At 39.9% G+C, this 21,269-nt stretch overlaps 1 protein-coding gene and 1 non-coding gene across 2 annotated transcripts in view; one reads left to right on the forward strand and one right to left on the reverse strand.

Moving 5' to 3' along the window:
- Positions 1–21,269, reverse strand: part of LOC124595586 (U6 snRNA-associated Sm-like protein LSm3) — a 39,560-nt gene that overhangs the window by 10,623 nt on the left and 7,668 nt on the right. The gene's annotated exons all lie outside the window — the stretch shown is intronic.
- Trnat-agu lies at positions 12,078–12,151 on the forward strand. Its single transcript has one exon. It is a non-coding gene; the product is annotated as a tRNA-Thr (tRNA).

Below are 21,269 nucleotides of genomic sequence, written 5' to 3' on the forward strand. Positions count from 1 at the left end.
GTTTAATATCTTATGTGCTATCTGCAAACTCACTAATACATTCAGTTTCCTTCCTTTTAACACACTATTTAGCACTTACATATTTTGATGCATGTCTGTGATTTTATGTTTAAGATTTTTCATGTGGACTCTGAATGCAGTTTTATTTTGTGTGTGTCAGTAAGTTCATGGAATCTTGTTGAATACTTATGTCCTGTCTGTCCTAAATAAAATTTATCACAATTGCTACATTTTAGTTTGTGTACTCCTGAACCAGAGTAAATGTCCTTCATATTATCACCTACGTGATGTCGTAATGCCAATTTCAAGGTGTCTGATATTCTAAATGCTAATTTGACATTCAATTTGCGAAACCTGTGCTCAGTTTTATCGAATATATTATTTTTGAATGTTTTCATTACATACTTTGTTTTTGTACTGCTTTTATCTGGTATACGTCTGCCAACAGTACACCCTGTAGTTGTCGTTTTTTAAATTTTTTATACATTTTAATTACTCATTTTTATTTCCAGTATGTATAGCCCTCATAAAAAGAAGAAAGGAACTATTGAAAAACAATGTCAATGAAAGAATTAGTCTAGTGTTGTTAGGCTTGTTTTGTTCTGGTCCCAGGTCGTTTACGTGTGTGCTGCAAAATGATTCAAGTCATACCTCGCTAACAGGAAACAAAGGGTGTCAGTGCAAGGGACTAGTGAATTAAGTCATCAGTCATCATCAGAATGGGAAGAAATTACATGTGGTGTCTCACAGGGATCCATCTTAGGGCCATAGCTTTTTCTTGTGTACATTAATGATCTCTCATCAGTTACACTGCCAGAAGCTGAGTTCGTTTTGTTTGCAGATGACACAAGTATTGCAATAAATAGTATGTCAAGTGTAGTTCTAGAAAAATCTGCTAATGATATTTTCATGGATATTAATAAATGGTTTAAACCCAACTCACTGACATTAAACTTCGAAAAGACTCACTACATGCAATTCAGAACCTGTAAGAGGTTTCCACCCAGCATATGCATAAAGTATGAAGAAGAGCAGATAGAAGAGGTTGACAGTCTTAATTCCCGGGATTACAACTTGATAATAAATTCAGTTGGGAGGAGCACGCCACAGAACTGCAGAAAAGCCTTAACAAATCTGTATTTGCAATTCGAGTATTAGCAGACATATGCGACATAAAAATTCAAAAGCTTGCATACTTTGCCTACTTTCATTCCATAATGTCATATGGTATAATATTTTGGGGTAACTCTTCAAGTCAAACAAAAGTTTTCAGAGTCCAAAAGCATGTAATACATATTATTTGTGGAGTAAATTCACGGGCATCCTGTAGCAACCTCTTCAAAGAACTGGGTATATTAACTACTGCCTCTCAGTATATTTACTCCTTAATGAAATTTGTCCTAAATAATATACCTCTTTTTCCAACAAACAGCTCAGTTCATACATACAATACCAGGAACAAAAACGATCTGCACAAGCACGTAAAAGCGCTTACTTTAGTTCAAAAAGGGGTCCACTACTCAGGAACACTCATCTTCAATAGTTTGCCAGCAAACATTAAAAATTTAATTACAAATAAAGATCAGTTTAAAAGGAGCCTGAAAGACTTACTAGTGGCCAACTCCTTCTACTCCATTGACAACTTTTTTAATAGAAACAAATGATGTATTGTATATATTCATACTATTAGTATTGTTATTTCAGCTTTTTTTTAAAAAAAATTGACATGTTCCACATCCACGAGGATCTCCTCAGCACAGATCTATGGAACGAAAAAATAATCTAATCTAATCTAATAGGAAGGGGAAAACTGCCAGATATTCATCACTGCATGCTTGAGTTGGAAAATCTCATTTCCCTCTTCCACTTAAAATATGACAAAGGAAGGCATCCTGGATATCAGACAGTGCACTGTCACATTGCAGAGACAATATCCAGGTGGAACAATATCAGTGATTTCTCATGGAGGGGGGTGGGGGGGTGGTAACCACCGCCTATCTCTCATAGTCCAGGAGGTAAGTCATAAACACTAAATTTACTACTTTGCTGCTAATAACTTTATTCGCAACATATTTTGTAGACAGTAACAACATATGCCCTGAAAGTACTTACACAAACATATTATTGTACGACATGTAGTTTTAGTTCATTTACTCTGTATTACTAAGATACTCTTACAGTTGACTCAACTTAAGGAATTCACTGACATCTGGCAGGACCTTTGACAGCTTTCAACTGCGATGTGTAAAAGGCTTTAAGCAAAAACAATAGCCAACTACAGAGCTATCAAGAGGCATTACCTAAGAAGCATTTACAAAACCGTGTTGCAGATAGGTGAGGCAGTTGCTCCCAGCATACAGAAACCATAAGCTTCTAATAGAAAATTGGCAAAATCAGTACCCAGACAATGTTAGGTTTGTCAGCTAGTAGAATTATAAACACATGAAAAGTTTAGTACGAGAGAGAGAGAGAGAGAGAGAGAGAGAGAGAGAGAGAGAGAGAGAGAGAGAGAGAGAGAGAGAGAGAGGGGGGGGGGGAGGGAGGGGGGGAGGGGGGGGCATAATAAAGACTTCTGACGCCAAAACATCGCTTTGAAAATCACAGAAGACTGATGCAGTTCAGCACTTATCACATGTTGCTCATCATACAGAAAAGGAGAGACTGATCGGTGTCACAAAGCTTTTTAATGTTCCATGACTAACAGCTTTTCTAAATTTACACTGATCTGTAGCAACCCCACTCACTCTTGAATGAAATAGTGAAACAGTTGTTCCTGTAACAGTTGTTCCTGTAACAGTTGTTCCTGTAACAGTTGTTCCTGTAACAGTTGTTCCTGTAACAGTTTTTCCTGTAACAGTTTTTCCTGTAACAGTTTTTCCTGTAACAGTTTTTCCTGTAACAGTTTTTCCTGTAACAGTTTTTCCTGTAACAGTTTTTCCTGTAACAGTTTTTCCTGTAACAGTTTTTCCTGTAACAGTTTTTCCTGTAACAGTTTTTCCTGTAACAGTTTTTCCTGTAACAGTTTTTCCTGTAACAGTTTTTCCTGTAACAGGATGTATGTACGAAAGAAAGGTTAATTTTTTTTTGTCTCTCAGATCACAGATGACTAATTGTAGCAGGACTGTATGAATCTGTTTCTGAACATCCGGACAGCTATAGATATCAACATATGACTGTTCCAGCTCAAATGCATAAGGATGGGTACCCACAGGCAGAGTTGGGCAAACAGCTAGCGCTCGTGCATTCTACCTTTTGAACACAATATTAGCAACTGAGTTAATCGTGACAAAGAAATACAACTGTAACAGAACATGTTAAAAAAAAATCAGCACAAGTAAAAACATTACCATTTTATTGTTTGTGGAACACAACACTTCTCTCTTTTCTTCAGAAGTGATGAAATGTTTTGTGTATGAACCTGTGTTGCACCAAAGCACAAAATGCTCACCAGTGCTGAATCATTTAGCTCTAAACTGTCTGTAGTATTTATCCTTTTCATCACTGTGTTGTCCATGACAAAATGTTGATTCAGATTCTTTATGACAGCTGCATTTACATGTAACTTAGGAAATTCTTCTACATGTCCATCAAGATATTATCAAAACAAAATTCATGTTGCCATAATATCTGTCCTTGAGCAGAGAGCAATTTTGCAAATCAATCATTGGCTCTGCAATGGGTAAGTGTATAGAACAATAGATAACAAAGTGCTAAATAATATCAGTTTATTTTACAGACTACACATTCCCCAATATCTTGTCTTCATAACTTTTGACGAAGTTGCACAATGTTTTGTTAACAAAGTACAAAATATGTGTCTGCAGACAACTGTAGCAATGAAAGACATTTAGAAAAACAAGCAAAAACCATTAAGTGTCTTGTACCAAGCTGCCTTTCAAATAGACACAGTTTGTTCATGAATGCCTTAATTTTATGGCACACATTAGTAACCAGCAGATCGTGCCCTTGAAGTGTCAAATTTAAGTTATTTAAGTAGCTTATTACATCAATGAGAAAGCCTGTGTGCACTAGTGATGGGACAGCTAACTGATTTTAACAGACAACAGATCAGTCGATTTTTCAGTCAAATGAAGTAACTGAATGAAACTAGACTTTCTGACCATGTCAACTAAATGAATGGTCTCACTCACTCAGAGTTTGAGTGGTTTCACTCAATGTGAGACAACCAACTGACAAGTCTCTGACTGTTGTGTCAGTTATACGAATGTTTTCACTCAGTAAACAATTTATTTTGTGGAGAGGTGAACAAGATGTATATTTCTAAAAATAAAGTATTTTCAAAATTTACGTATCTAATTAAATGTGAGTTCTTTGTCTTTCTGGCATTAAATATGAATTTTTGGTTGGGTTTAAAAGATTAATAACTGGTGCTGCATTATAAATTTATGTTTAAATAAATGAACAACTGATTTTTATTTAAATTTATTGAAACAGACCTCTCTCTTCCCACTTGTTGGTACCTACCACTGATAAGTCTCTTTACGTAAATGCAGACGTGACGTGAACCAGAAGCATACAAAATCCTATATTTTTAATAGTTCGGTGACTAATCAGCTGATTTGTAAGCAAAGTTTTTTTTCCCATGAGAAATATTTGTCTTCATTTGTTAATTTTCTTTGAACTACTTTATTTAATATAGCTTCACAATAAGAGTTACCCTTGCAGATACTACATGTTTAATCAAATTTATCTTGTGAATAACTTTTTATTCATTCATACAATTTCTTTCATTTCCATGCCACTGTGTGTTTCAGCATTTTGATCCAGACACATAATTCACTATTAAGTAAACATCTGTTCATAAATATGGACAAAAAACTGAACTAAAAGCCATTTATTGGCACTCAATAAAATATAAATATCACAACAACAGTAACAATGACAACAAGTGATAACACTATAGACAACAATAATGATTTTGCAATGCCAAAACGACTGTGTGTGTGCGCTCAGAACTGAATGCGCATGGATCAGGCAACCAACTGTCATTCCCACCAGTCCAGACAGGGTACTGCAAAGATTGTTTAGACTGTTTAAATGATGGCTAGAGATAGACTTAACTGTGAAATAAAAGTAAACACGTCTGCATGCATACGTACAACTTGTATAATACATAGGTCCTACATAGCTAGTGACGTAATTTTCCGCATAATATATTTACCTTACACACAAATAAATGGTTGAGGAAGCATTTAAGGAGCACATTAACTGATTTTTAATTGATCGACATCAGTGTGCTCCCTGCCGCCGTTGGATAAGCAGCTGCCAGCAGCAAGTCTTATACTCTTAGCTCACTTATTTGTTACATAGCTTAATTCTTAATTTCTTTGTGTGTTTTTGGGTACTTACACTGTTTAATTCATAAATTTCAGGCATGTTATAGTATTTGAAAGTTGTAGCATCGTGTTTTAGTACCTGAATAGTGTAAAATCGCGTAGTCTCCTTCTGCCGTGGAGCAGTTTGTCAGCAGTGCGCATTTAGCAGAATTACTGCATTTACTAGGCAATCTTGTATTTTAATAACCGTTTAAATTTTGTGTCAAATTGTTTGTGCTCTCTGTAGATTAGTTCAGACGTTCTTTGCACTACAGTATTTAGCATGGATAGGGACTGCGACTGCTGTGTTCGGATGCGGGCTGAGTTGGCATTCCTTCGCTCCCACCTTCAGGCAGTGTTGGCTTCGGTCACACAGCTTGAGGCTGTTGCCAATGGGCATCACTGTGGGGGTCCGGATGGGGGTTTGTCGGGGACGGCCAGCCCGTCCCATGCATCCCCCGATCGGACTACGGCTGTGGCTGCCCGGGATACTGCCCACATTGAGGCTGACCCCTCGCCCGTGGTAGAGTGGGAGGTCGTCTCGAGGTGTGGCAGGGGAAGGCCTCTCCAGTTTGTCTGACGAACCGGTTTCAGGCTCTGTCTCTGGCTGATACTGATCTTCGGCCGGCTGCTTGTCCTGTTCCAGAGGTTGCTCCTCCGTCTGCAAGATCCGGTCGGTCGCAGAGGGTGGGCTTAGTGGTAGTTGGGAGCTCCAACATCAGGCGCATAATCGGGCCCCTTAGGGATATGGCAGCAAGAGAGGGGAAGAAAACCAATGTGCACTCCGTGTGCATACTGGGGGGTGTCATTCCAGATGTGGGAAGGGTCCTTCTGGATGCCATGAATGGTACAGGGTGCACCCATCTGCAGATGGTCGCTCATGTCAGCACCAATGATGTGTGTCGCTATGGATTGGAGGAAATCCTCTCTGGCTTCCGGCGGTTATCTGATTTAGTGAAGACTGCCAGTCTCGCTAGTGGGATGACAGCAGAGCTCACCATCTGCAGCATTGTCAACAGGACTGACTGCGGACCTTTGGTACAGAGCCGAGTGGAGGGTCTGAATCAGAGGCTGAGACGGTTTCTGCGACCGTGTGGGCTGCAGATTCCTCGACTTGCGCCATAGGGTGGTACGGTTTCGGGTTCCGCTGGATAGGTCAGGAGTCCACTACACATAGCAGGTGGCTACACGGGTAGCAGGGGTTGTGTGGCACGGACTGGGCAGATTTTTAGGTTAGATGGCCTCGAGCAAGTACAGAACGGGCAACAGCCTCAAAGGGTGCGGGGCAAAGTCACGACATGCGGGGACCAAGCAGCAATCGGTATTGTAATTGTAAACTGTCGAAGCTGCGTTGGTAAAGTACTGGAACCTCAAGTGCTGATAGAAAGCACCGAAGCTGAAATCGTTATAGGTACGGAAAGCTGGCTGAAGCCAAAGATAAATTCTGCCAAAATTTTTACAAAGGCACAGACGGTGTTTAGAAAGGATAGATCGCATGCAACCGGTGGTGGGGTGTTTGTCGCTGTTAGTAGTAGTTTATCCTGTAGTGAAGTAGAAGTGGATAGTTCCTGAGAATTATTATGGGTGGAGGTTACACTCAACAACCGAGCTAGGTTAGTAATTGGTTCCTTTTACCGACCTCCCGACTCAGCAGCATTAGTGGCAGAACAACTGAGAGAAAATTTGGAATACATTTCACATAAATTTCCTCAGCACGTTATAGTCTTAGGTGGAGATTCAGTTTACCAGGTATAGACTGGGACACTCAGATGTTTAGGACGGGTGGTAGGGACAGAGCATCGAGTGACATTATACTGAGTGCACTATCCGAAAATTACCTCAAGCAATTAAACAGAGAGCCGACTCGTGGAGATAACATCTTGGACCTACTGATAACAAACAGACCCGAACAGGGAATCAGTGATCATAAGGCGTTGCAGCATCCCTAAATATGGAAGTAAATAGGAATATAAAAAAAGGGAGCCAGGTTTATCTGTTTAGCAAGAGTAATAGAAGGCAGATTTCAGACTACCTAACACATCAAAAACAAAATTTCTGTTCCGACACTGACAATGTTGAGTGTTTATGGAAAAAGTTCAAGGCAATCGTAAAATGCGTTTTAGACAGGTACGTGCCGAGTAAAACTGTGAGGGACGGGAAAAACCCACCGTGGTTCAACAACAAAGTTAGGAAACTACTACAAAAGCAAAGAGAGCGTCACTGCAAGTTTAAACGCAGCCAAAACCTCTCAGACAAACAGAAGCTAAAGGATGTCAAAGTTAGCATAAGGAGGGCTATGTGTGAAGTGTGCAGTGAATTCGAAAGTAAAATTCTATGTACCTACTTGACAGAAAATCCTAGGAAGTTCTGGTCTTATGTTAAATTGGTAAGTGGCTCAAAACAGCATATCCAGACCCTCTGGGATGATGATGGCACTGAAACAGAGGATGACACGCGTAAAGCTGAAATACTAAACACCTTTTTCCAAAGCTGTTTCACAGAGGAAGACCGCACTGCAGTGCCTTCTCTAAACCCTCACGCAGACGAAAAAATGTCTGACATCTAAGTAAGTGTCCAAGGAATAAAAAAGCAACTGAAATCACTCAACAGAGCAAAGTCCACTGGACCTGATGGAATACCAATTCGATTCTACACAGAGTACACGAAAGAACTTGCCCCCCTTCTAACAACCATGTACCGCATGTCTCTAGAGGAACGGAAGGTTCCAAATGATTGGAAAAGAGCACAGGTAGTCCCAGTCTTCAAGAAGGGTCGTCGAGCAGATGCGCAAAACTATAGACCTATATCTCTGACGTCGATCTGTTGTAGAATTTTAGAACATGTTTTCTGCTCGCGTATCATGTCATTTCTGGAAACTCAGAATCTACTCTGTAGGCATGAACATGGATTCCAGAAACAGCGATCGTGTGAGACCCAACTCGCTTTATTTGTTCAAGAGACACAGAAAATATTAAATACAGGCTCCCAGGTAGATGCCATTTTCCTTGGCTTCTGGAAGGCGTTCAATACAGTTCCGCACTGTTGCCTGATAAACAAAGTAAGAGCCTACGGAATATCAGACCAGCTGTATGGCTGGATTGAAGAGTTTTTAGCAAACAGAACACAGCATGTTGTTCTCAATGGAGAGACGTCTACAGATGTTAAAGTAACCTCTGGCAAGCCACGTGGGAGTGTTATGGGACCACTGCTTTTCACAATATATATATAAATGACCTAGTAGATAGTGTCGGAAGTTCCATGCGGCTTTTTGCGGATGATGCTGTAGTATACAGAGAAGTTGCAGCATTAGAAAATTGCAGCGAAATGCAGGAAGATCTGCAGCGGATAGGCACTTGGTGCAGGGAGTGGCAATTGACCCTTAACATAGACAAATGTTATGTATTGCGAATCCATAGAGAGAAGGATCCTTTATTGTATGATTATATGATAGCAGAACAAACACTGGTAGCAGTTACTTCTGTAAAATATCTGGGAGTATGCGTGCGGAATGATTTGAAGTGGAATGATCATATAAAATTAATTGTTGGTAAGGCGGGTGCCAGGTTGAGATTCACGGGGAGAGTCCTTAGAAAATTTAGTTCATCAACAAAGGAGGTGGCTTACAAAACACTCATTCGATCTATACTTGAGTATTGCTCATCAGTGTGGGATCCGTACCAGGTGGGGTTGACAGGGGGGGATAGAGAAGCTCAAAAGAAGAGAGGCGCGTTTCGTCACAGGGTTATTTGTTAAGTGTGATAGCGTTACGGAGATGTTTAGCAAACTCAGTGGTGGCAGACTCTGCAAGAGAGGCACTATGCATCGCGGTGTAGCTTGCTGTCCAGGTTTCGAGAAGGTGCGTTTCTGGATGAGGTATCGAATATACTGCTTCCCCCTACTTATACCTCCCGAGGAGATCACGAATGTAAAATTAGAGAGATTGGAGTGCGCACGGAGACTTTCCGGCAGTAGTTCTTCACACGAACCATATGCGACTGGAACAGAAAAGGGAGGTAATGACAGTGGCACGTAAAGTGCCCTCCGCCACACACCATTGGGTGGCTTGCAGAGTATAAATGTAGATGTAGATCACGCATTTTCAGTAAAATGAAATACAAGAAGTCACTAAAATTTAGCAGTGTTCCTTTCTTCATGTATCCCTACCGGGTGTTTTATGCTCAACGTTGTACCTCCAATGATACACGATCTTAATTAGTTGTGTACAATTGCATCTGGAACAATTTAATCCACAGAAATACAAAAATCAATTTTAAATGATGAAAAGAAGAATTTAAATGATGAAAAGAAGAATCATCCTTTCAATACATAATTAAATGAATATGTATAATGCTTATTTTAACTGCAGTGTACCTTCTGAGATTATTTCATGTACACCTGGAGACAGGGCTATCCTCTGGAGTACGTTTACTGGGGTTGTGTGCCATTTCTTTACTCCACTAATGAAAGTAGTGGTTTCACTTAAGAATGAGTGGATGGCTCAGTCAACTAAAACTCTAAAAAGGGGTTTCAATTGAAAAAAAATAAAAGGAAAGAAAGAAAGAAAATGAATATATGGTTCAACTGATAGAGAAAAGCTGCAATGGGTTTTATTGAATTTCGTTCGGTTGCTCCCACAGACTGGTTCCACTCGAAAAAAGTGAATGAATGATAATCCAGCCGATACCTAAAACTACAAACAACTAAATCGAGTTTTTTCATCTCGTTTCTCCTACAGACTGGATTCACTCAATGGAATGAGTGAGTAGTTCAACCAGTATGTAAAACTACAACTGAATAAATCTATTGTTTTCATTTGGTTACTGTCCGCCCCCAGTAGCTGAGTGGTCAGTGTGACAGACTGTCAATCCTAAGGGTCCGGGTTTGATTCCCGGCTGGGTCAGAGATTTTCTCCGCTCAGGGACTGGGTGTCGTGTTGTCATTATCATCATCATTTCATCCCATCGACGCGCAAGTCACCAAAGTGGCATCAAATTGAAAGACTTGGACCAGGCGAACAGTATACCCGACAGGAGGCCCTAGTCACACGACATTTACATTTGGTTGCTCCCTTACACTGGTTTCACATGGATGAATGCGTGAAAATGGATGAGTCAACCTTTTTCTAACAACTGATTGACTCAATTGTTTTCATTTGGTTGTTCCCATCATAAGTGAGCAGCAATGGAACTAGGTGCAATAGGGCCACTAGATGAGCAGCCTACCACCTCCTCCTGCCCAGCTGGCAAGCTGGGAGTGATCAAGGCACCTAGAGCTGAGTTGGAACAGCCTATTCTAAGGGGGTCCCCCATGCACATAAATATCTTTACAAAACCTGTATTAAAGTCTGAGCTCAAGCCCAAAGGACAGTGCAAAGTCAACCAGCCATCACGTCATCCTCTAACATACTGCCTTTGGATGTGGTATGGAGGGGCATGGGATCAGCACACCACTCTCCTAGCCACTGTCTCCTTTCCTGATCTTTTTGGACCTACTACTTCCCATTTGAGTAACTCCCTCAACTGGCATCATAAGCCTGAGTGAATTCTGTTCAAGTCCTCCGACCAAGGAAAATCCCTTGCAGTATTGGGAACCGATACCTGACCCCCACATGGCAGTCAGGCGCACTGACCACTCACTCGCAGAGGCAGAATAAAACACCTTTGAGTTTAGTTTATACAGTGGACCTTCTCTGATTCAAACTTTATGAACTAATGGTCCCTGTTGCCAGAATATGAAGCCATACTTTAGCATATAATTTTCTGTTCAGAGATGGGTACGGTTAATTACATCCCATCTGAATGGCCGAAGGGAGAAGTGTCTAAGGTGAAAGACCGATTTTTATGGACCACAGTTTATTAATTAATCCTTACATTTTGCTAATCATTCTCGAGTCATAGCTCATTGTTCTTGACAGTGAAAGAATACTATGCTACAATGTGTTTCTCATAAGTTTCCTTCCTTGTAGTATTGACTAAATTGCTGTTGATTCCCATGTGCCACTATACCAGCCAACCCTGCCTATCCAGCATTTTTGTGGACTGAATGCAACTGTTGGATAACATGAATGCCATTTGTATAATCCATTCTGAGTAGTAACTTTACAGCAATCAAGTCTCACTCACACTAGTGCCACCAGGAATGCATCCAAATTTGTATAAAATTCAGTAAATTCATTGGGGATATATCATGTATTTACATCCTTATGAGGACAAATAACTTACGCAATCAATAAACTTGTATAAGTTTAGACCCTTGAATAATCCATCAATGTGCAAGCTGAAGAGAAGGAGAGTGAAAGTGTTTAAGTACATAGAGCCTCAAAATTATCCTTGGCAGACATTTTCTTTGTCCCCACGGGCATCATCAGCTCAAAAAGAGACAGCCAAACTGCCCACCCCATCAAAGAACATTCCTTTTTATACATACAAAGAATGTTCTACAAAACAACACAATACCATAAATAATTTTATATATATGAAGATGGTATCTGTTCTTTCAGACATGTCCGAAAGAACAGATACCATCTTCATATATATGTAGTTAAGGCTCACCAGCAATTTGACCATCTTCTTCTTCTGTGCGGATGCACAAACAGTGCCTGAAATCTTACGGGAATTGGCAGTAAAGCCGTGAGTAATGAGCAGGGGCACTATGAATGCAGTGCGGGGCAGTAAGTTGCGAATGTGGGTCTCACGGGAGGCGTGCCAGAGAGAAGTCCCTGCAGTCACACTATCCTGCGTGTCCTCGGTGGCTCAGATGGATAGAGCATCTGCCAAGTAAGCAGGAGATCCCGGGTTCGAGTCCCGGCCGGGGCACACATTTTGAATTGTCCCCGTTTACTTATATCAACACCTGTATGCAGCTAAGGGTATTCATTTCGTTGTAATACCATAAATAATTGCCAGAAATCACAAATGTTAATTGAAAAAAGCATTGCAGAAGGCGGGAACTGAGCTGGTGATTAACATCTTAGCAGCCAGCAGTTACGACCATTATACCATGGCAGATTATGTGCCATAGCTCCTCCTCATCACAAAACTGTGACCCATTGTTTCTGAGTGGACTACAGATTCCTCGCAGAGTAACTTTCTGTTTTCTTCCACTTCTCTACAGCAATGAAAATTTTATGTTCTATCTGTACTTGTAAATGTGTGCACCTAGGTTTTTTTATCTTCTATTATATTCAGTGTGTATGTGTTGATCATACATGTGACAGTTTTCAGATCATCTTGAAATGCCCTAATTAAAGGTTGAACCCAGTTATGAATGAGAAGTTACGCATAGCAACTGGAGCAGTTTTTTGATAATTAATAGCCTAATTCTTCCATGATGGATACCATTCATTATCTTTAGAAATGTAGATCTAAAGCATCCACATATGTTCTGTATCTTGTTGATGTTTTTTTGAGACTCCTCACGTACAGCAACCACGAAGTTTAAAATCAAGTAAGAATCACAGGAATCTCGCTGAAACTTTAACTTTGACTGGTATCCCACATTTACAACAGATTAAAATACGCTAAGATAGTTAGCCACGTAACACCCCCCCCCCCCCCACCCACACACACACACACACACACACACACACACACACACACACACACACACACAATATCTGTACTTTGTTTTTACAATAAAATGTTAGACAGTCTGCTCTGTACTGTACGACCACTGTAGCAAATGACACAGACTTCTGGGAATAAGCATGGGAGACAGGTTTTGTGGGCTGCAATTCAACATTTTGCCTGTCTCTTATATACAAGTACAGTGTAGCCATAGCATTGCAGGATGGTTTTAAATTTATGGCCACTTTTTCAGACACATGGTACCTTCCTTAATGTACTCTGGCGGCGGCGGCGGGGGGGGGGGGGGGGGGGGGGGGGGACTGAAGTTTTCTCGAGCTCATATTTAACTCATTTCCTGATATTACTCAAAACAATATCCCCTTTAAGGCCAGAGTCCGATTCAAAATGGCTGAAAATTCAAATTTTTTATTGCATTTTTTGAAAGGTATGTGTGTGTCTAGAATGTTGGGACAAAAATGTTTTCTAATCCACGAGTTACAAAAATTTCTACAGCCCACTGTTCGACACAGTGTCACAACTGCTGTGGGATTGCTCTGCACCAGAGAAGCCGGCTCAGTTAAAAAACTTTTTGTGTTGTTAAGCCTGCTCGCAAAATGATTTACATTATAGTATGCATGCAAACATATTCGCCAAAAAATCTGACAACATGTGTAGGCTGCCACTGCCTAACACAGCCTATTTTTGCTCATTTGAATGAGACTCTGGCCTTAAGAAATAACTTCTTCAGTTTTTTTCCTTCAATAGTCTAATAACCTCAGTATGAAACAAGTTGTGTTAGGACATAATCCTTTTTCAACAATGGAGTATACTTCTTTCTGGCACTTAAGATGTCACTCTTATCCAAGGATGTGTGACTAACATAGTGCCACAGTCACAGTTTTTAAAGTTTAATTGTCAAAGGGTAACCAAATTTCCCTTTCTTCCTTTTCAATAACAATAAATGCTTTTTGATACGGGTATACCATCTGTAACAATTTTCACTCCAATGTCAATTGGTCTGGTTGACTAGTTTGCAGAGGTACTTTATGTGAATGTTAATTCTAACAAGTGGCTCACCCGACACACTATAGCATTTTTGATTGGGAGAGGTGGGGAGGGAGGGGAGGAGGGGAAGGACAGTCAACTGGAATGTGATAGGAGACCCACAGATGGCACAATGAACTATTTCATCCTCAAGAGCCATCCAACCAACTCGCTGGCAAATTATCTTCATGATGATTTTTCTGTTGCAGAAGTGTGTATTACCTACATGATTCAGTTAGTTATGTTTCTTGCACGTTCCATGAATCTTAATTATGAGCTCTCGCTATAGTGTGGAATATGGTGGTTAGGGACATCATGTTCAATAAACTCAACTCTACATGTCTGCAGATAGATTTCCCAAGTGATATACACATATATCCCTAAATCCTCTGACCACCCCCTAAGAGTCAACTGCAAAGGAGCACTTCAGTCATCAACCAATATAAATAATTTAATCACTTTCTTTGCCAGTGTTTCTACTACTTGTCATTGTGTCTAGAACCGATGAACAACATGTTCACAATCCTTCCTGTCCCTTCACAATTTCATATTCTTCCAACCAACCTATGTGGACTGTTCAAAAAGTATCCCACTTTTATTTACAAAATCAATCTTTATTCAGATACAATTGATACTTGTCTCCTTCAAAGTAGCCCCGCTCACCTTATACACAACTTTCCCAACACTGCTGCCACTGCTGGAACAATCGCTGGAAAGCTTCTTTTGGTACTGTGTGCAGCTGCTCTGTCAAATTCTGCACGTCTTCCCTGTTCTGAAATCTGGTCCGTTCCGGAGTCTTTTTCAGTTCAGGAAAACATCAAAAGTCATTTGGTGCTAGGTCATAGGAATAGTCAGGCTGACAAACCACAACTGTGTTGTGTTTGGCCAAAAAACTCTGAATTAACAAACAAAGCATGTACATGCCCCTACACCATTGTCGGTTTCAACAAAAAGAAATAAGGTCAGATACTTTTTGAACAGCACTTGTATTTACAAGTCACATTAGTCCATCACTTCCTCACACATACTCCCAACCCCCTTGACACAGGAGTCACATTCCAGTGGAAAACCCAGTACTAGACCTGTCTAACACACCCACCAAGTACATCCTCCTCCAGGTCTGTCACAAACATAGCATTCGTATCAGACGCAAGGCCACCTGTAAATGCAGTCATATCGTATACCACCTCTGCTGTAAATGCTAACTACCTGTTTAAATAGGAATGCCCATCAAGTACTTATCCACCAGAGCGAATGGCCAGCACCAAAATGTTGCAAAGAGCATAACTGACCACCCAGAGGCAAAAATTGCTACTGTACAAAACATGCTCGACTTTAATGGCTGCTTCACTACCTACAGCATCTGGATCCTCCTCCCAACACACCCACATCCAACCATGCCCCATGCCCCCACATCACCCATTTTGCATTCACATTGTCCTCTGGACAGTCATCTTCCTCTCTACAGTCATCTTCCTCTCTTCTAACTACCCCTCCCAATGCACTCTTCCTTGTCACTGAATGGCACACACAGCTCACTCTGTCTGCACCAGAACGAGATAACAGCACTACATTCCCATCCCCTGCTCCTGGTGGTTCTGCCTCCCAGTTTTCCACCACTCTTCCATCCAACCCTCCATACTGCACTCCACCTCCATTCTCCTCTTCCCCACATCTTCGGATACAACCCCTCATCCCAAGCTAGCTGTAGCACAATGTAGTCGTGCAGGTGTATTCTGTTAACTGATGACAGATTCGTCCAAATTTCAGCAACATTCTCAGTCTGGTTTGTGCACATATCGCTGACTTGTTAGACCTAGTGGGTTAGCAGTGAAGCACCTGTCTCGGGAACAAGGTGCTGCGGGATTAAATGCTGGTTGGACTTCGGAAATTTTAAGTTTGCCTTTAATGTAGCTTGCACCTCTCAATTATGTGAGGAGCCACCAGGAATGGTACAGTTTGGATTTCACATTGAACTGTAGGCTTCTTTCTCCAATTGACAACTGGGGTAGGTTAGGAACACTACAGTTGAAGTGGCTTCTAATTGAAAGACTTGTCTCTCGGCTGTTGAGCCACATGAAATAATAATAATAATAATAATAATAATAATAATAATAAACACCAGATAATTCCCGTGGAGGCCCGGGAAAAGAATAGGCCTCTGGTATGTTCTGCCAGTCGTAAAAGGCGACGAAAAGAACAAACCACTAATAGGGCTAACCCCCTTTTAGTGTGATTAGTTGGTTCAGGACAGAACTGAAGAAGCCTCGGACAAGCGCCGTCATGGTCGGGAACGACGCTTGAACCCTATGTCCGCCCACAATGGTAACGACACTGCTAGCCAACTGGAAAATGATTCAAATCCAAATAGAGGTGTTTTGCAGGATATGCTTCCTGCAACCACCCTAGACGGAAAACAAAGACAGAGGATGAGATGGTCAGATGAAGTTAATCGACACCTCATGTTCTGTTATTACCAAGCAACAAACCTAGGAACCAACATAACTGGATACAGATCACAAGTATACACAACATTTATTACCGGATACCCAGAATTAAAAATTTTAACAGAACAAGTACAACAAATACTGGAACAAAATAAAGTGCAATCAGAAGAAGAAGAAGAAGAAAATACAGTAATGGACTCAAACATCCCACAGCAAACAAACAAAGAACAACACGCATCAATTAAACAGTCAGAGGAAAACGAAATCTTAAGACAGCCAGCAGAACAAGCACAAATAGAACACGAAGTGACACACATGTTAGATATAGAAGAAAAATTTCAGCTGACATATATAGAATACAAAGACACAAATACAGACATTAGACCATTCTTGCATAGACCGCCAAATAACCCACAAGTCGAAACAACAATAAAAACTATCAACACAATCATACACAACAAAATAAATGAAAACACAACTATGGAAGAGTTACAACTACTGGTTTATATAGGAGCACTCACTACACTAAATATACACACTAGGCAGAGATCAGAACCAACCAACACACAGAAGAAACCCACAAAACCAGCATGGCAACACAGGCTACAGATCAGAATAGAAAAACTGAGAAAAGACATCGGACATCTAACACAATTTATAAGAAATGAAATGTCAGAAAAAAAAAAACGAAAAAGGTTAGGTAAAATCTCACAACAAGAAGGGATAGAGCAATGAGATGAAAAGAAGCAGAAATTACAAGCATTGGCCAAACGACTTAGAAGATACAAAAAAAGTGAAAATAGAAGGAAACAAAACCAAACATTCAACACAAACCAAAAGAAATTTTAACACACAATAGATAACACACACATTAAAATAGACAATCCACCAAACATAACAGACATGGAACACTTCTGGAGCAACATATGGTCAAACCCGGTACAACATAACAGGCATGCACGGTGGATACAAGCAGAAACAGATACGTACAAGATGATACCACAAATGCCTGAAGTGATAATTTTGCAACATGAAGTCACCCAAGCAATTAATTCTACTCACAATTGGAAAGCCCCTGGAAAAGATAAAATAGCAAATTTCTGGCTAAAGAAATTCACCTCAACACATTCACATCTAACTAAATTATTTAACATACCTAAAAACAAAGATGATGGACTTACCAAACGAAAGCACTGGCACGTCGATAGACACACAAACAAACACACAAAATTCAAGCTTTCGCAACAAACTGTTGCGTCTATCGACGTGCCAGCGCTTTCGTTTGGTAAGTCACATCATCTTTGTTTTTAAGTATATTTTTCCCATGTGGAATGTTTCCCTCTATTAATTCATATCATAAATTATTTAACAGTTACATTGCAGACCCATACACATTCCCTGATACACTTACACATGGAATAACTTATCTGAAACCTAAAGATCAAGCAGACACAGCAAACCCAGCTAAATATCGCCCCATTACATGCCTACCAACAATATACAAAATATTAACTTCAGTCATTACACAGAAATTAATGACACATACAACACAGAACAAAATTATAAATGAAGAACAAAAAGGCTGTTGCAAAGGAGCACGAGGATGTAAAGAGCAACTGATAATAGATGCAGAGGTCACATATCAAGCTAAAACTAAACAAAGGTCGCTACACTATGCATACATTGATTACCAAAAAGCTTTTGATAGTGTACCCCACTCATGGTTACTACAAATATTGGAAATATAGAAAGTAGATCCTAAATTGATACAGTTCCTAAATATAGTAATGAAAAATTGGAAAACCACACTTAATATCCAAACAAATTCAAATAATATCACATCACAGCCAATACAGATTAAGCGTGGAATAGATCAAGGAGACTCATTAAGTCCTTTCTGGTTCTGCCTTGCTCTGAACCCACTATCCAACATGCTAAATAATACAAATTATGGATACAATATTACTGGAACATACCCACACAAAATCACACATCTGCTATACATGGATGATCTAGAACTACTAGCAGCAACAAATCAACAACTCAACCAATTACTGAAGATAACAGAAGTATTCAGCAATGATATAAATACGGCTTTTGGAACAGACAAATGTAAGAAAAATAGCATAGTCATGGGAAAACACGCTAAACAAGAAGATTACATATTGGATAACCACAGCGACTGCACAGAAGCAATGGAAAAAACAGATGCCTATAAATATCTAGGATACAGGCAAAAAATAGGAATAGATAATACAAATATTAAAGAAGAACTAAAGGAAAAATATACACAAAGACTAACAAAAATACTGAAAACAGAATTGACAGCAAGAAACAAGACAAAAGCTATAAATACTTATGCTATACCAATATTGACCTACTCATTTGGAGTAGTGAAATGGAGTAACACAGACCTAGAAGCACTCAATACACTTACACGATCACAATGCCACAAATATAGAATACATCACATACATTCAGCAACTGAAAGATTCACTTTAAACAGAAAGGAAGGAGGAAGGGGATTTATCGACATAAAAAACCTCCATTATGGACAGGTAGACAATTTAAGGAAATTCTTTATAGAACGAGCAGAAACTAGCAAAGTACACAAAGCAATCACTCATATACATACATCGGCTACACCACTGCAATTTCATAACCACTTCTACAACCCTTTAGATCACATAACATCAACAGATACGAAGAAAGTAAATTGGAAAAAGAAAACACTACATGGCAAGCACCCGTATCATCTAACACAGCCACACATCGATCAAGCGATCAAGACGCATCCAACACATGGCTAAGAAAAGGCAATATATACAGTGAGACGGAAGGATTCATGATTGAAATACAGGATCAAACAATAAACACCAGATATTACAGCAAGCATATTATTAAAGATCCCAATACCACAACAGATAAATGCAGACTTTGCAAACAACAAATAGAAACAGTAGATCACATCACAAGCGGGTGTACAATACTAGCAAATACAGAATACCCCAGAAGACATGACAATGTAGCAAAAATAATACATCAACAGCTTGCCTTACAACATAAACTTATAAAACAACACGTTCCCACATACAAGTATGCACCACAAAATGTACTGGAGAATGATGAATACAAATTATACTGGAACAGAACCATTATAACCGATAAAACAACACCACATAACAAACCTGACATCATACTCACCAATAAAAAGAAGAAATTAACACAACTAATTGAAATATCCATACCCAATACAACAAATATACAAAAGAAAACAGGAGAAAAAATTAAAAAATACATCCAGCTGGCTGAGGAAGTCAAGGACATGTGGCACCAGGATAAAGTTGACATTATACCAATTATACTATCAACTACAGGAGTCATACCACACAATATCCACCAGTACATCAATGCAATACAGCTACATCCAAACTTGTATATACAACTACAGAAATCCCCGTACAGTTAAAAGGAAGTCATGCTTGATCAAGGTCTGCGTTACTTTCCATTTTTGACCAGACATAACGTCTGAGAAAAGAAAGAAAGAATAATAATAATAATTATAATAACTGAAGACTCAACACCCTTACTATGCAATGAGTGGTACCTGTAGCCTTTATTAATATTGCATCAAGAATTTTCCACTACCAAATTTAGAGGTGTAGATTTCTGAGTTATACAGATTCAGTGAATGAACTTCCAGATACTGTGACTGGCACCATTAAAAGTCGGAACATATGTATAGCTCTATGAATTTAAATTTGAACTATTTTACAACATAAGATACTGAATCTTAGTATGTCTGGAATAATACCCATCAACGGCACATAAATGTAAATTAAAATACAAGAATGAGTATTTTTTGTGCTTTCATGACTTTGACGAAGAATGTCAAAGGCATTCTCTTAAACATTTTTTTAAAGCTATTCAATCATTCATAATTGCAGCTATTGCCTAAAACAAGAAGCACCAGCTGCTATGCTCATCCATTTAGTTCTGTAAAAAGACCATTGTTACAGGTCTGCATGGATGTGGATATCCACAGTGGCACTAACTTTGCAGTTAAACCTTAAAATAATGCCTCTATTACATTTTTTGTTCGTTTACATTACATACACACAAATAATGACAGGCATTAAAATCAGTGAGTCTACCCTCTTAAATGTATTAACATAAACTCTACGAACGAACTACAAAACTTAACATTTAACATAATGCAAGATCTGATGTCAACATTCAGCACAGCCTCTTTGTTGCAGAAATGTTCCAAGAAAATTTCATGAAAACTATTTAAGTTAAAAGTCAGGAGGTGACCCCTAAGAGGGCATGTGAGCTGGCTGTTGGCAAGTCATGATAGAGAGCCATTTCCCCATCTAGGTGTGGGCTGCAGAGATGGTACTGACTGGATACGAACGGCAGACCATCAGTAAAACATCCCTGGTTAAGGAAGTCCTTTATTCATGACAGTTTAAAGACAGTATCATAGCTGGAGGGAGGGGTCTTGTCCTCTGTGATGTAACCAGCCATGGTCGTGCAGTGTACTGATGTCAGCTGCCTGCCCATTCAGTGACGTACACATGCTGACAGTGGCAGCAGCTGGTGGTGGGGACTGTGGTGCAGCCACAGGTAACTGACACATGGTAGTGCATCATTTTAAGAGGTGACAGAGGTGTCCCCTCGCTGTTCAGCCACCTTGTGGCTGCAGCATACAACACATTGGGACAGGTGGTTAAACTGCAGTACATGGCATGACCATATACAATGGTGAGTGCCTGCTCTGCGTGTTGGATAGCAACAGCGAAGCTGAGCAGCTAGCTGGTCCAAGCTCAAACCTGCATCTCATCAGCATGCTGTTTGATGTATGACAGAGGCAGCCC

Source organism: Schistocerca americana, chromosome 2 (genome assembly GCF_021461395.2).
Source record: "Schistocerca americana isolate TAMUIC-IGC-003095 chromosome 2, iqSchAmer2.1, whole genome shotgun sequence".
Taxonomy (NCBI): domain Eukaryota; kingdom Metazoa; phylum Arthropoda; class Insecta; order Orthoptera; family Acrididae; genus Schistocerca; species Schistocerca americana.